The sequence below is a fragment of the Emydura macquarii genome, unplaced genomic scaffold, assembly GCF_026122565.2.
Source record: "Emydura macquarii macquarii isolate MOO-44397 ecotype Brisbane River unplaced genomic scaffold, CSIRO-AGI_Emac_v2 contig_1483, whole genome shotgun sequence".
NCBI classification, from domain to species: domain Eukaryota; kingdom Metazoa; phylum Chordata; order Testudines; family Chelidae; genus Emydura; species Emydura macquarii.
In genome coordinates, this window is record NW_027131620.1 from 17,004,926 (window position 1) to 17,020,217 (window position 15,292).

A 15,292-nucleotide genomic window follows, 5' to 3' on the forward strand; every position below is an offset into this window, starting at 1 on the left:
TCATTGTTTTTTCTAGACTTCTTTATTTTGGTTTAAATGAGGTTTTGCTCCCTAACAGCCAATGCCTTCCCATTGGAGCCTGCATTGAAGTCACACTATGTAAATCATGTAAATTACATGTAAATGTAAATCTATTACATCAATTATTTCTACAGCAGTAGGAGAGGCAGCATGGCACTAAGAGATAATGTTGGGACTGGGAGATAGGAACTCCCAAATTAATCCTGACTCTACCAGTGACCTGCTGTGTGGCCCTCGGTCAGTCACTTAACCCAGTGTTCCTCAGTCTTTTTGATACCAGGGACTGGCTTCCTATACTGTGTAAGGGAAATCTCAGGGACCGGTGCCGGTCCATGGATTGGTCATTGAGAAACACTGCCTTAACCTGTTAACTGTTCCTTCATCTACAAAATGTAATAATAAGATTTACATAGCTCAACAGGGTGTTGGAAACCTTAATGAACTCCTCTTTGCAAACAGCTTGGAAGATAATGATTACTGTGCAAGTGTTTATTATTGTATTTATTAATTGATTCTGCTGGTATAAACTCACAATTAGGAATGACTTTGCTCCAGGATTTGAAAGAAGTAGCAGTCAGTGTGGGAGGGATAGGTCTTTATGTAAAACATAAACATACCGGCACCTCAACTGGTATCAATTGGTATAACTATGAGAGCTCTGCTGATTTACATTAGCTGAGACCCTGGCCCAAATATCTTCAGTGATAGTATATAGCAATATAGAAATTACAGAGCATGGCCATTTCTCTTTGTTATAGAGATCTTTTCTCTTTCTTTCCATTGTGCTCTAGTCTAAGATTTCTGCTTTCCAAGAGGATGCTCTGAAGGCAGTAAAAGAGTAAATATTTCTCATAAGTCTTATTAATCATGTAAATCCTCCTGGCATCATCGCTGACATTTTAGATGGTAGATTTTTGTAGCACTGCTAGGAAGAGTTTAACATGTTACAGTTACTTATGTTATTGTTTTTGCACTGTTTTTAAAATGGAGGGGAAAACAGTCCCTTGTGTCTCCAGGTAGGAAACTGAATTTGTTCCTCAAGGAAAAACACGCGATGACACAGATAAATTGCCTGAGATAATTCCCTTCCCACATTTTATATTTAAATTGAATGATTATTGTGCCAGAGCTGATAGCTGGAACTGCTGCATGGCTTGACTTTTCCAAATCTCTTTTCCTTCTGTCAGAAACCTTTAAGGGAACAAAAGAGAAAAATGAATTCCTTCAACTTCTTAAAAAGGCTTACTTTCTTGACCACATTATCAACACAAACATTTCTCTCTGGAGTTTGTTTGTTTATTCAAAGCTGGCTGGGACCCAAACTGTAAGTTCCAGAAATATTTTCAAGATAACAAAAGTGGACAGCAGCTTCCAAAGAGGTTTCAAAGAGAATCGCATCTGTATTTAAACTAAAAAATACCGTTTACTGGGGTTTGTACATATTTGAGATTATCCAAGTCTTCTACTTGATCCTGGTGCACAGTAATTAGTAAAGGTGTTATGGCCAAGATCTTAGTAAATGGGTGCCTAAAGTTAGGCTCCTAAATTCAGATTCAGGCATCTAAAGCAGGGGCTCTCAATCTTTCCAGACTACTGTAACCCTTTCAGGAGTCTGATTTGTCTTGCATAACCCCAAGTTGCACCTCACTTAAAAATTACTTCCTTACAAAATCAGACATACAAATACAAAAGTGTCACAGCACACTATTACAGAAAAATTGCTTGCTTTCTTATTTTTACCATATACTTATGAAATAAATCAATTGGAATATTAATATTGTACTTTACATTTCAGTGTATAGAGCAGTATAAACAAGTCATTCTCTGTATGAAATTTTAATTTGTACTGACTTTGCTGGTGCTTTTTATGTAGCCTGTTGTAAAACTAGGCAAATAATCTAGATGAGTTACATATCCCTGGTTGAGACGCACGGATCTAAGTAACTAGTCTGATTTTCAAATGTACTGAGCAGCTGGCACCTTCCATTGACTTCAGTAGCCAATCACTATATCTGTCTATCTACTGAAATTATACTAGCAGTCGTGCAAAAACAAAAGAAAAGAAAACAACCCTTCCTTCCCACAAACCTGCAAACCAAATCTGATGGTCTTTCACCACCTTCTTTTCTCTTTTGTTATCTCCCTCATGCTGCTCCTACTCTCCTTTGTGGCTTTGGATTTTTTTTTCAAGTAACTGGTCTAGCTTTAATCTTCTAGGAGTGTTTTACTGAGAAACAAAACCAGTCTTCTGCAGTGTCCTTGTAATTGTATTGTCTGCAACCCACTAATTAACATAACGACAGTATTCCTAATATAAACTGTTTTAAAAACATGTTTCAAATTCTTTGTAAGAGAGCAGACTGGCAATGTTTGCAATTTTCCCTTCTGTTTATTGGGAGGTCTGAGCCCAAGCGAAGATGATTTGGGAGTTTGGGACATTCTTCTTCATGTGTTGGGGATTTAAGAAACATACTTTCTGCCTTTCGTTTCAAAATTGGATTCTTTTTAGCACAGAAAACTCCTACAGTGTTGAGATCAGGCACTTAAGGGATACAGGAAGCTTTATAAAGTGCTATAAATAATTTGCCTTTCTGGTTATAAAGTCTTTCTCTTCCAACTCTTGTCGCTCAGGGTGTGAGTCACTGCATTCCAGCATATGAGTGTTTTTCCATCCTAGATATTTTCTTTTTTAATGCCCCAGTGAGTCTAGTAAGAAGATATCCAGCTTGAGTCCCCATCATCACCTTCAGTGGCATCACTGGGGAGCTGCTGAATCAACTGTTCTCCCCTGGGTAATATTGGGCAGGAAAGACACAGATGCTCAGGAAATCAGTACACACTTTGATTGCAAACTGTGATCAGTTTCTGCATAATCTCTCATGGGTGGGAAAGTGGGGGCATTGTTAGAGGGTGGGCCTCCTGCAGCTACAGAGAATGGCTGCTGCAGATTATGCCTGAGACCACTGATTTTAAGCTATGAATTTAAGCACATTAATTGTGAGGTTTTGTGGCCCTTAGTTATGCCACTCTGAGCAAAATGTCAAATAAAAATTGTTCAAAATTGAAACCTGCATTTAATGCATTCCCTTTTGCTAATATTGTAACCATATTCCTTAAAAGCTCAGAAAATTTTAAATCTTGTCACAGAATTAAATTTACAATGGATATATGTAATAATATAATAGTAATTTGTACCTTAGATAAATATATTTAATTTAAGAAGATATGAATTTTGATTTTATCAGTTGCTTTTCAAATTTTCGGATACATTTTATTTTAGTTCACAAAATTTTTCATAGGCCCTGAAAGTTTCGTAGGCCCTAGGCACTGTGCCTATTGTGCCTAATGGATCATACCGCCCTGATCTGAAGCTAAGTATTTTTTCACTAGTATAAATAGCTCTATTATCAGTTTGCTGTTCTTGTGAAATAATCACACTTTGGTTTTCAGATTCCAAAGGAGAGTTTACATTTTTAATTAAAAGTGACCAGAATTGGCAGCTGATGTAACTACATTTGTTACTTGTTCTTTTAGGATACGTCATTGGGCTTTGGATCAGCCTGTAGTGTTTAAACAATTGGCATAAAAATGCTTCTTGTGGGTATTCCTCTCCAAAGATGATTCTACTTCTTCATACAAACCCACCTTCCTGGACTGTCTCATTTCTTGTGTAATTGTGGGTATCCTACACCAATGGAAGTCAGAAAATGGCCTGATGGTATGTGCATGGATTTCAGAAGTTACCTATGTGCCACAATGACGAACTGGTTTATAGGCTGAGAAATACTTAAGACTTTACAAAAATACAGGATTCTTGGCCAGATGCAATGGCATCAAATAGACACTTCCTCTCCTTGTACTCTTTTTTTTTTTTTAAAAATCAGAACCTTGCTGGACGTAGCAGGGATCTGTAGGATACTAATCTCGACTAAAAAATATGGCGACCAAAACAGGAAACCGCCTGGTCACTAATGATAACTGGCAGTGTAACCTGTGCTCAGTTATCTGTCAGCAGGTGTTGAAATTTGGTTGCCATTTTGTGTGAGGTACCTGACAATTTTAAGATGAGGCTGAACTGGGGAGGATTACTGACTGTTACTGGGACTGACACCATGGCACATGGTTTGTGAGGCAAGTGAGCTGCTACCACAACACCCATTTGCCATTTGAACATGTAGGACAAAGCCACGTCATTTCTCTTCCAAGTTTCCCCACGTGCCGTAACTTCCCCTTCATGAGGCTACTGTATGTGACTTGCTTGTAACTTTTTCTAATTGCTCTCATAATAAAATTACATGTAAAAATCCCACATCCAGGCCAACTTCTACCCCATCCTCATTTAACCCTAGTGAAATCTCATTTTCATGCTGTTCAGTTTAGCACCAACTTTGTTTAGTAAAAGTTCTCTCTATTTTTCAGAGAGGGAGAATGGATCTGTGTTTAAAGCACCAGATTGGAACCCAAAAGACTTGGGTTCCCTGTCTCTGCTACATGCTTCAAGTATGACCTTCAATGGATGACTTAATTGCCCTGTGTCTCAGTGCCCCCTGTCTGTGCAATGCAGATAATACTTATTTTCCTCCATTCTTTGTCTGTTTTATCTATTTGAATTTTAAGCTTTTGGGGTTGGGGATAATCTCTCATTATGTGCCTATACAGCACCTAGCACAATGGGGACCTGAACTCACTTGAGTCCTCTAGCCATTATTGTAATGCAAATAATAATAACCAACATTTTCTTCTGCTAATTTGCAATAACAAAAGTGCTACCTCCTGGCAAATCAAACATACGGTGGTGCCCGCTACATAGCACCGGCATTCAGTGCTTCTCCCAAGGGGTAGCACAGATTACTCCTTACAGAATATTGTCTAATGTTTATTTGTGCGTAGCACCCTTTGCAGCCTGTTGCTTCAAAAACCTCGTGCTCATGAGGAAGTAACATGGTTGTGCTAGTCTTCCCATGCTCTTCTGAGCTGGCAATTTGCTACTCTTTGCTGCGAACACAATATGCTGGGTGGCCCATGACCTCTGTTATACAGTGTTCTGCTATCAGCATCCAGCCTTTAACACTAAAATGTCAATGATTTCACATCACAGCAATAATGGTGCATCCAGCCCAGTATCCTGCCTTCGGTGGTCACCTATACCTGAAGCTTCAGTGGAAATATACTTTCTGTTTTTATTTTCTATTTATATTGATAACACAACCAAAGCACTGAGCAATTTCTACAAAGCACCCAGCACCCTGAACTCCCATTGATTTCAGTGCAATTTGAGGGCACTAAGCACCTCACAGGATTGAGCCTTTGATGGCTTAATCAGAGTTAGGCAGCCAGCATTTTATCCTCAATTGCTATGGGTCAGAGGACATAGGAATTGCCTTACCAAAACTTATCCTGTCTGTCACAGCAGCCAGCTGCTTTAAGAGAAGGCATAACATCCAGTCCAACCACACACACACTTCTTAATGAGCCCAAATGGACAGTACAATACAGGAGTGCTGGAACAGTTTTTATAGTGGGGGTGTTGAGAGCCATTTAACCAAACTGTAAACCCTGGATATGATGGAATCCACTTCAACTCAAGGGGTGCGGTAGCACCCCCAACACCCTCAGTTCCAGCACCACTGGTACAATACCATGTCTGGAGGTGGGGTTGAATTCCTTTCTTACTGTAGGTGGAGATGCGTGGTATACACTGAAGCATGAGGATTAAAGCTCTGTGACTCAGCGACAGCTTAGAAAACATGAGTTGGATGCTAAGGCCTGATTCCGATTTCACACCAGTATAAATCAGGAATGGAGCCATTAAAGGCTACAAACTTACACTGGGAGCAGAAATCAGGACCTAAATCTCTACAGGATTTCTTCAGTTCCTCCATGAGACTCATTGCTTTAGCTGTTAATGATGCAAGGGGGAATCACAGCCTGCAGGCTTCAGCATTTGCTACACCGAGCATGAAGGACCCTTTTACTGCCTGTTTTATTAACATTTCCTTCCATTCTCCAAAAACAAGAAGTTCAAGTGACAAACTATCCTGCCATCTACTTTCCTGTAACTAGCTCAACTGGCTTTTTGGAAGGAAAGGAAAAAATCAGAGCATAGCAGTCTGAGAAACTCCTGAAAGTCCCTCTATTGTAAACAACTAGAGCAACTCACTTACCAGATCTTCCCTGACACTGTATTATTTTTGCTCCCAGTGTTTACTTCGGCTGGTAAACAGAAGCCTCCAATAGTTAATCCAACTGTGTCACATGAACAAGACAGCTTTTGCAAGCAGGATGATTTTCTGATGAGTAGGTAGCTGGGTGCTAAGTGGGCTTACACTGAAGAAGTCTCTGGATCCCTTTGAACAAACAAACGAGCAGGATTTATGCTTGTTCTGTCTGCTTTGCACTGTTAAACAGTTGCTGCATAGGCAGTAGGTAAAGTGATTCCTATGTATTATAGAGTATGTAAGTTAGTTGGTAACATGCTTTGGGATCCTCCTAGATGAAAGGTGCTATATAGATGTATATCAGGATTCAATTAATACAAGATTAAAAGATAGGAATATAATTAATGTTAGTCAACATGGGTTTATGAAAAATCAGCTTGATCAATCGGTCCTTCAGCCCTCATATACACTGCACCAATCACAACACATCTTCCATTCTTCTCTTGTCCTAGCCTTCCTTCTCCATGTGTGGCCATGCCTTTTCACGACAAAATCTTCCCGTCTCTTTGGAGATTGGCCGAGTAGTTGTTTCAGTGTTGTTGTTAAATAAACCTGATTTCATTCTTCAATGAGATTGCAAGTTTGGCTGATAAAAGTAACAGAGTAAATGTAATATACTTAGCCTTTCATAAGGCATTTGACTTTGTACTGCATGACATTCTGATTAAAAAACTAGCACTATACACTATCAGTACAGCACACATTAAATGATGCTAGTCAATATTTTAATCATGACCTGGAAATAAATATAAAATCACTGCTAATAAAATTGGTGGATGACACAAAGATTGGTGGATTGGTAAATAACGATGAGGACAGGTCAGTCATACAAAGCAATCTGGATCACTGGGTAAACTAGGCCCATTAAAAATGCATTTTAATACATCCAAATGCAAAATTACACATCTAAGAACAAGGACTACAGGCCATACCTACAGAATGGGGGGCTGTATCCTGGAAAGCGGTGGCTCTGAAAAGGATCTAGGGGTCACAGTGGACAAGCAGCTTAATATGAGCTCCTAGTGAAATGCTGCGTCAGGAAGGACTAATGGGATCCTTGGATGTATAAACAGGGGACTAGTGAGTGGAGCAGGAGGCGGTTTTACCTCTGTATAGGGTATTGGTGAGACCAGTACTGGGAAACTGAATCTAGTTCTGGTGTCTGCATTTTAAAAAGGATATTGGAAAAAAACAGAGGGTATAGAAAAAAATACAAAAATGATTCAAGGGCTGGAGAAAATGCTGGAGAGTGAGAGACTTAAAGAGCTCAGTCTGTTTCGCTTATCAAAAAGATGACTGAGAGGCTTGTGATTACAGTGTTTAAGTATCTTCCCAGGGAGAAAATACTGTGTACTAAAGGGCTCTTTCATCTAGCAGAGAAAGAAAGGCATAACAAGAACCAGTGGCTGGAAGCTGAAGCCAGACAAATTCAAATTGGAAATAAGGAACACATTTTTAAGAGTGAGGGTGACAAACCACTGCAACAAAATCCCTAGGGAAGTGGTGGATTCGCCATCTTTTGATATCTTCATATCAAGCATGGAGGCCTTTCTGGATGAGATGCTTTAGCCAAACACAAGTTACTGGACTCCATACAGGGGTGACTGGGTGAAATTTAAAAGTCTGTGTTACAAAGGCAGTCAGGCTAGATGATCTGATGCATTCTTCTGCCCTTACACTCTATGAATCATCATCAAGTGGCAGCATAGCTCACTATTAGATCTCAATTTGAGATCTGTTCACATATGCTGCCTCTCGCTATGTATATGTAACTGGCAGTGAATTGTTTTGCAAGACCATTCACATGGAAGACGCTATACAAAAATGAATTATTGGAGCATACTTTGTCATGGGCAGTGATTTATTTTCAGCATAAAGCCCTTACAACAGAATTTTAAGAAAAATCAAAGCCATTTTTTATTTCATAGATAAATACATATTCACTGGAAAGGGTTTGGGATCAGATGCAATCGACTAAATAGCTGGGACAAATATTTTTAAAAGTGTTTGGAGCAGAGAAGATAAGATTCCCTGAGAACAGTGGCAGGATGGGGGGATGGTATAAACTTGTGGAGTGAAATTGTCCAGAAGCAGAGCACAACCACTCACTTTGCAACAAAAAGCTTTATCAGCTCCATGCAGATTAGTGGAGCTATAAATAGTTTCTACTCAAAGTAAACATTTTTTAAGAGTGCTCTGCCCTGCTGGCATGAGATCCCCAGGCTGAGCAGTTCAGCAGCAGCAGCAGCTTCCAAAGCATATCTCTCTCTCTGTGCACGTCCACACATTGCCAGTGACAAAATTACTAATGCCTCTCCCCCCCCAGACTGTCATCGGACCCCAACCATTAAGACAGACAATCCTGATGTGGCTTGTTAGAGGGTTAGCTCTTTAGAGATTCCTCAGTTTGTATATATTTCACTAGATATATCTGGTTTTATGTCAGCCTTGAAATTGTTCTGGGAACTCCAGGATGATTTTCAGGCAGACTTGTTGACATCCACTGTGTTGTCTTAGGACACTGAGCAAGAGGGTCCAGAGAGGAAAAGGGTAATTTGTCACTAAAAACTGCTTTTCTCAGTGCAACGTTCCCAGCTTTCACTGTTTTATTTGAAGGTTGCAGACATCCCCACTTTCTTTAATGAGCCCAGCAGCTTGTTGAAATGAGCTCTGTGTTTTAAGATACACGGTTTGTTTAGAGTGGGGGAGGGGGAGAAGGGGGGAAGAAGTCTGGCAAAAAATCAGAGCCTACCACATTTTTTCCATGCCTATATTGTGCAACTCCATATTTCTTTGAAATATTGGTTTCCTCAAGTAACATTTATGGAGTCGTTAAGAACAGCTCAGGGCTTGGGAAATTTAGTGGAAAACATAATTTATGCAGGGAGGCATAGATAATATAATCCCATGCTATAAAAATGTCAGGGTTACCTGCTGTGGAAAACTAGATTTAGATTGCATTTAATTCAGGTCAGAAGCAGGTCAGGCCTTTCTGAAAGGAGAGATTATTTTCCTAGTGTGCAGGAGTTCCTGAACAGTTCTTTCTGCTGTTTGTTTTTCTTACTGAAACATGTAGTTGGTGCGCAGTTAAGCAGCACACAGCTGCTGTTGTGATTGATATCCCAATGTTATCAGTCTTTAGGATCTGTTCACATAACCTTACCACCAGCCCCCTTAGATTGCCATTGCCCAAGTGACCATCTCCCTTTGATTACATGCTAAAGGCCAACAATCAGCCCAGGACACTGTGACCCGTCCGTGCCTAGGGTAGCCCACCTGAAAATGCCAAGGTCAGAGCAGGCTGCAGAAGAAGAGCAGATTCTCCCAAACTGGTGGCTAACACTGCAGTTAGGTTCCCCAACCAGTCACAAACAGTGCTTCTGATCCCCCATACTGGTTATCAAGAAGCTAAAAACAAGAAGTTACACAGCATCCTTTTTTGCATTTCAGTCTTTGGCCCCCAGTTAGCAACTAGGTCCAGTAAAGACATAAGTTATTAAAACTCTATTCCCTTTACCAAAATGTTTTCCTGACCCCAAAGGTTCAGCCACATTGCCAGATCAATATAAGTATGGATCTTACCCAAAATACCACGCTACCCGCCAATCCTTTAGTGAAGAAAAGTAAAAGGTTTATTATAAAAGGAAAGAAACAAACGATAAGATAAATGTTAAATGGTCAAAGCAATCAGATACATACAAATGACTTTAAAGTCCATAAGTATCAGATTCTCAATAGAATTGTGGAATTTGCAGGCTTGTACAGTTCCTCTGATGTACATCCAGTACCTGGATGTGTCTTAGTCCTTTGTTTCACAGCTTCAGTTGTAGATGAGTTGATCCAGAGGTAGGAAGGAAGGAGGAATAAAAACAAGATGGAGAGATGGTGCAGCTGCCTTTTATATCCCTTTGGGACAAGCCACATGGCAAACACAGCACAGAACTTATAATACAAAATTGATACATACATATAAATGTGCTTATCAATCTTAGCGAATCATGACTTTTCCATTGGTACCTTGCATGCAAAGTTTTCAGTTTTTGGCCATAAAGTTTTGAGTTTTCAGCCAAAAATCGAAAACTTCTGGGGTTTTCAATTTTCAATGAAAAGTCAAAATTGTGTTGAATTGAAAACCCATTGAAAAAAAAGCTTTGATGGCAAATTTTGGCCAGCCCTAGTGGCGACACCTTCAGTGGCATCCCCAGGAAAAACATGAGTTTGTGGGAGGAAAGGAAGAGGTTTAGGCGCGTGGGGTAAGGGAGGTTGATCTAAGCATTGGAAGCAAGGGGAAAGAAGATCCAAAGCAGAGAACAAGAGGAGACAAAGGGAGCAGTTAGGGAGGCAAGATTGGAGACCTCCTAAGGAGTCATTTTATGTAAAGAGACAACAGCATGCCCATGCTCCTGCATTTCTATCATGTGCTATTATTATTATTATTTAATATCTGCTTTGCGATGGTAGCTCCTACAGGCGCCAGACAAGGTACCTAAAAGCCAGTCTCTGCCCCAAAAGCCTCACAATCTAAGCATTAATGTGAGAATCCTCCATTCCCCCCCAGTCTTTTGGGTTTATTTAACATTTGAGTTGGCGTGAGCGCAGGGAACTCCAGCCCTTGCTGGATCAGTACAGCAGTCTGTTGGTGCAGCTGCTGGATAATGTGTATCTCAGCAGTAGCGCTGCAGAGCCTCCTTCCGCTATTTGTGCGTCTCTATTTAAGACAGGCATCACTTTGTGTTCAGTGGTGAATTCCTTACAGTTATTTTCAGGTAAGTAATAGTGCATGACTTAAAAGTACCATAGAGAGATTGGTTGATGTCAACCAATCTTTGGAAATCAAACTTACTTTCTGAAGTTGGCCTCAGAACAGAAGAGAACTGAGTCAAGAGACTCAGAGATTCTAGGCACTTCAGGTTGGTTTGGGCTCAGAGATCACAAAACGAGAAGGCACACTTGGCTTTGCTGACTAGCTTTTCTCCCTATTCAGTGATTTACTGGAATTGCCACGGCAATATCTTACTGTCTACTTTTTTGCTGAGTACTTTTCTCTCTTCCTCTGCATGTTGGCAGGAGCTAATGTGGGCCTGTGTCAGACTGAATGGTTTGTTCTTTTCTAATGAACATAAAAAGAGAGTCTCTCTGGAGGAGACAGAGTGAGATGGAGGCCCAGCAGGCCCAGCTAAGCTACCCTTCCTTTGGTAGTGAGCTAGTGAGGGTTAAGGCTGGATGGCACCAATGCTCATCTGATATCTTATGGAGGAAGCACCAGGTGGGAGCGTCTTCCAGCTACTAGTCTGATTTTCTTTCTATCATGTGTACACCTGGATGGAAGCTGGAGACGCCAAGTTCACTCCACTGTTATCCTTACCAAATTGCTCACCTTGGACCCAATCCAAATCTATGAAAATCAGTGGAGACGCTCTCATTGTCTCTAGTGGGAATTGGCTCAGACGCTTCATGAGCTTGTAGCATATTCTCCATTTGTGCCACACCCACCGATTGTATTTTATCTTAAACCACATTGTAAACTCTTTGGCGTGAGGACCATGGCTTCCTAATTTGTCTGTACAGAGCCTAGCACAATGGGGCCCTGATCCTGATTGTACTTATGTAATACAAATAAATAATAATAATAATAGTCTCTATCTAGTTATCATATCTGGGTTTTTGTACTGCTCATCACTATGCTGTCTATGTGTCTTCTGTCCTTACTTGTTGTATAGTGCTGTTCACAGTTGCTGCTTTTCTCTGCAGAGGTGACTGCATTTCAGTAGTGTTTGAAGTAAAGTGTGCATGGACTTCAGATCATTTTTTAAAGTATTGTATACACTTTGAGATCCTCTGGGGCAAAAAGTGCTCTATAAAATCTAAGGTTGTTACTCTGTTGGGATTCTTCTTGTCCTGTATCCCATAAAATTGTTCTCCCTGTATTGGTTGTTATGGTGCATTCAGCCAAAACTCCTAGGGGAAAGGAAAAACACCAAGCTGCAGCTGAGAAGTGAATCTGAACAATGTGCAAAGAGAACCTAGAATAGCTGTCCACGCAAGGCTCTAAACAGGTGGGAGGTCTTTGGTGGTTGTTAGGGCAAGTAGGAGATCTCTTGTGACAAAGGCTACAGTGTTCAGAATTGAAGGAAGGATGTTAAGCCACATGCAGCTGCTGGGAGATGAGGTTACAATGAAAACCTAAACAAAGATTTTTGCTGAAAGGAAATAGATCCTCCAGTGTGCAACGAGGTGGAAACTGAGCAAGTAGCTGCTTGACATCATCAGGCTGAGCATTGGATTACAACAAACAGGGACTTACTTGGAAAGAGAGGTAGGAAACGCCCCCTAAACCCTTGAAGTGCAACTTCATTTAGCAGCTATTAGTACAAGGAAACCGTAAGTCTGAAACTGACTGTGATAAGCTGGCCAGCTTGGCTGCTTGCCATACCAGGCAGGTATGCTGGGGGGTATTAACTGAGCCTGGATTTGTTCGTTAACGGCTTGATTTCTTAACTTGGAGAGCAGTTGGAGCTGTGTTCTGTAAGTACAGATTTACATGCTGCTAAGAGAGAATGGGCTGCAATGAATACAACCGTGAGCAATTTATGGTGCAGCAGATGTAGGAGTAGTTATTTTTACACAGTAATACATATGTGATTACAACAAAGCGCTGATCTGGTCCAAAGCTGCCTCAGCATTGTTGTTTGGGAGCCAGAACTGTGACTCCGATGGATTATTTGTTTAAAGGTAAATTAAACTTTTGCCTAAACTACTGGGAATGGCAGAATCAAGCTGCCCACAAACTGTAGACTAAATAGAATCCCATTTTTTTCTGCCTAGTGTTTGTAGGTTGGATATTAGAGATGTGGCTACCATTCCACTTTGAAAGGAATGCAATTCAGTACTTGCTCCAAAGGGCAAATGGAGAGAGTGTATTCAGTATTTAGAAATCAAAATGCAACTTGTATTTGTGGCACAAAAAGGATCTTCTAGCCTGATTTCTGTAATCTGTCTGTCTATTTTCAGAAAGTGACCAACCATAGAATATCCTACAATATTGATTTAGCCTCGGGTTTTCAAATGAAAAAATAATACAAATCCACGAGCTGTCCTGAGGGGCTCTGTGCATGGAGCATAGACTGCACCAGGCATGTAGTGCTGTGAGAAGGGTTATCATGTTATACCATGAAAGATCATTAAGGACTGTGAGGAATGGCATGTGTATTAAAGGCTCAGTCCGCACCAATGATGTGAATGGGAGTTTTGCCACTGGTTTCAATGGAAGCAGAATCAGAGATGCTATATAAATGCAAAAAAATGAATTATTTTAAAAGGAAGAGCCGTAAATAAAGCCACACAGGGGTGGGATCATCAAAACACTTTATGAACTGGATTGGAAAATCCTCCACTGTGGATCAGGGCTTTGTCCCCTGAGCAACTGATAAGGCTTATGGGGATGCAGATTGTATAAGCCTCACAACAGGTGAAAAAGGGTGGATGAAGGGAAATGTTTCCATTTGCTCAGGAGGTGATACTAGGTCCACAAAATGTGAGCCAAATCCAGCTTGCCTTACTCACAGGAGCAGTCCCACTGGTGCCTAGATTCTCCTTGTATGGATGGATGGATGGGTGAGTGAGCTCACATGAGTACCGCGAGCAAGAGGCAGACCTAAATAGTATGTTGCACCAATGAAATAGCATTAAGGTGAATCCTTTAGAGAGGGGAGACCTCCAAGCTCAGTTGGAAAAGGGCACCATGTGCAGCCCGAAAACCAGATGCAGCCCATGGTGTTCTGTACTAAGAATTGCCAGCGCCCTCTGGTTTAATAAGGAGGTGCAGCACGTAGTGCAGTCAGCAATCCATTCCATGACTGTGGAATCCAGGCCAGGACAGACCCTGTGTGGTAAGTGTGGAACAACCTGCGTTTCTCAATCTGAGAACTAGAGAGAGCAACAGCATGATGAGTAACCAGCATCCTGAATACTCCTCAAGTCTCTTTTCTCTAGTGAGGGACACTACACTGACTAGCCTCAACACCTAGTCTCATTCACACCGCAAATGCAGTGTCACTGAAGATCTCTAGAGATATCAATCATCTAGCTCAGTGATACCCAGCCATCTCAACCACAGTAAGAAACATCAAGTCACTCAGGCAAAGTGCCACACTGACACTAATGGGCTAGGACACCTAGTTATTGTTTTCACTGAGAAATTCCATTTCATATATAAAAAAAATATAGAGCAAAAGCTCAGATACCTTACAGGAATGGGTATCGTGGGCAAGGTAGATGGACTCCAACCATGGATATCTCTGATAATGAAGACACCAAAACCCAATGACCCAGATCAACTCAGAATATGCATGGACATGCATCTCCCAAACCCTCTGCTCCTCTGGGAATGGCATATCTCACCCAGTGTTAATGCCACTGTTGGTGACTTTGAGGAAACCACAGTTTTCTCCTTGTTAATGTCACCAGCTTGAACTTGCACTAGAATCAAGCTCTCTCATCACTAGAACTGGTTAGGGTCTTTCAAACAGACAAACAAACAGTTTCAGTGAAAATTGGCTTTAAAAAAACCCAGACTTTTATGCAAAGATTTTCTATTTTTAAGGTTTTGGAAAATTTTCAAAAATATTTCAACAGAAATTGTAATCCAAAAAAATTAAACTTTTGTTTATTCTGAAAAATGTTTTATTTTGTGCTGCTGTATTGACACAGTGATAGCTTTTGATTGGTCATTTTAGCCATATGGTGAATTGGAATGTTCCATTTTCAAAATGTGCTTATTACAAATTGGAAAAATTCTGTAGAACATTCAGAACATTAAAACTGGACCATATTAAAACAAAATGAAAAATGCTTTCAAATTTGCTGAAATTCCTGTGTATCTATGGTACTTATATAGCCCTGCGACTAGTCTGACCACCTAACTCTCTTTAATTTATTTAACCTCAAAACCTTCTTATGAGTTAGGACAGAGATATTATCCCCATTTTGCAGGCAGGGGAACTGAGGCACAGAGTGACTACGTGATTTGCCCAGGTCATACAGGGAATCTGCAG

General features: G+C 40.6%; 1 protein-coding gene across 3 annotated transcripts in view; it reads left to right on the plus strand.

Annotated features, from left to right (window-relative positions):
• Positions 1 to 12,437: 12,437 nt before the first annotated feature.
• PKIG (cAMP-dependent protein kinase inhibitor gamma) overlaps positions 12,438 to 15,292 on the plus strand; it is a 28,400-nt gene continuing 25,545 nt past the window's right edge. The window contains exon 1 of one of the 3 annotated variants that reach the window (XM_067554354.1): positions 12,438 to 12,555. The gene's annotated coding sequence lies outside the window, so the exon portion shown is untranslated. The other 2 variants (XM_067554353.1, XM_067554355.1) reach the window with 2 other exon arrangements.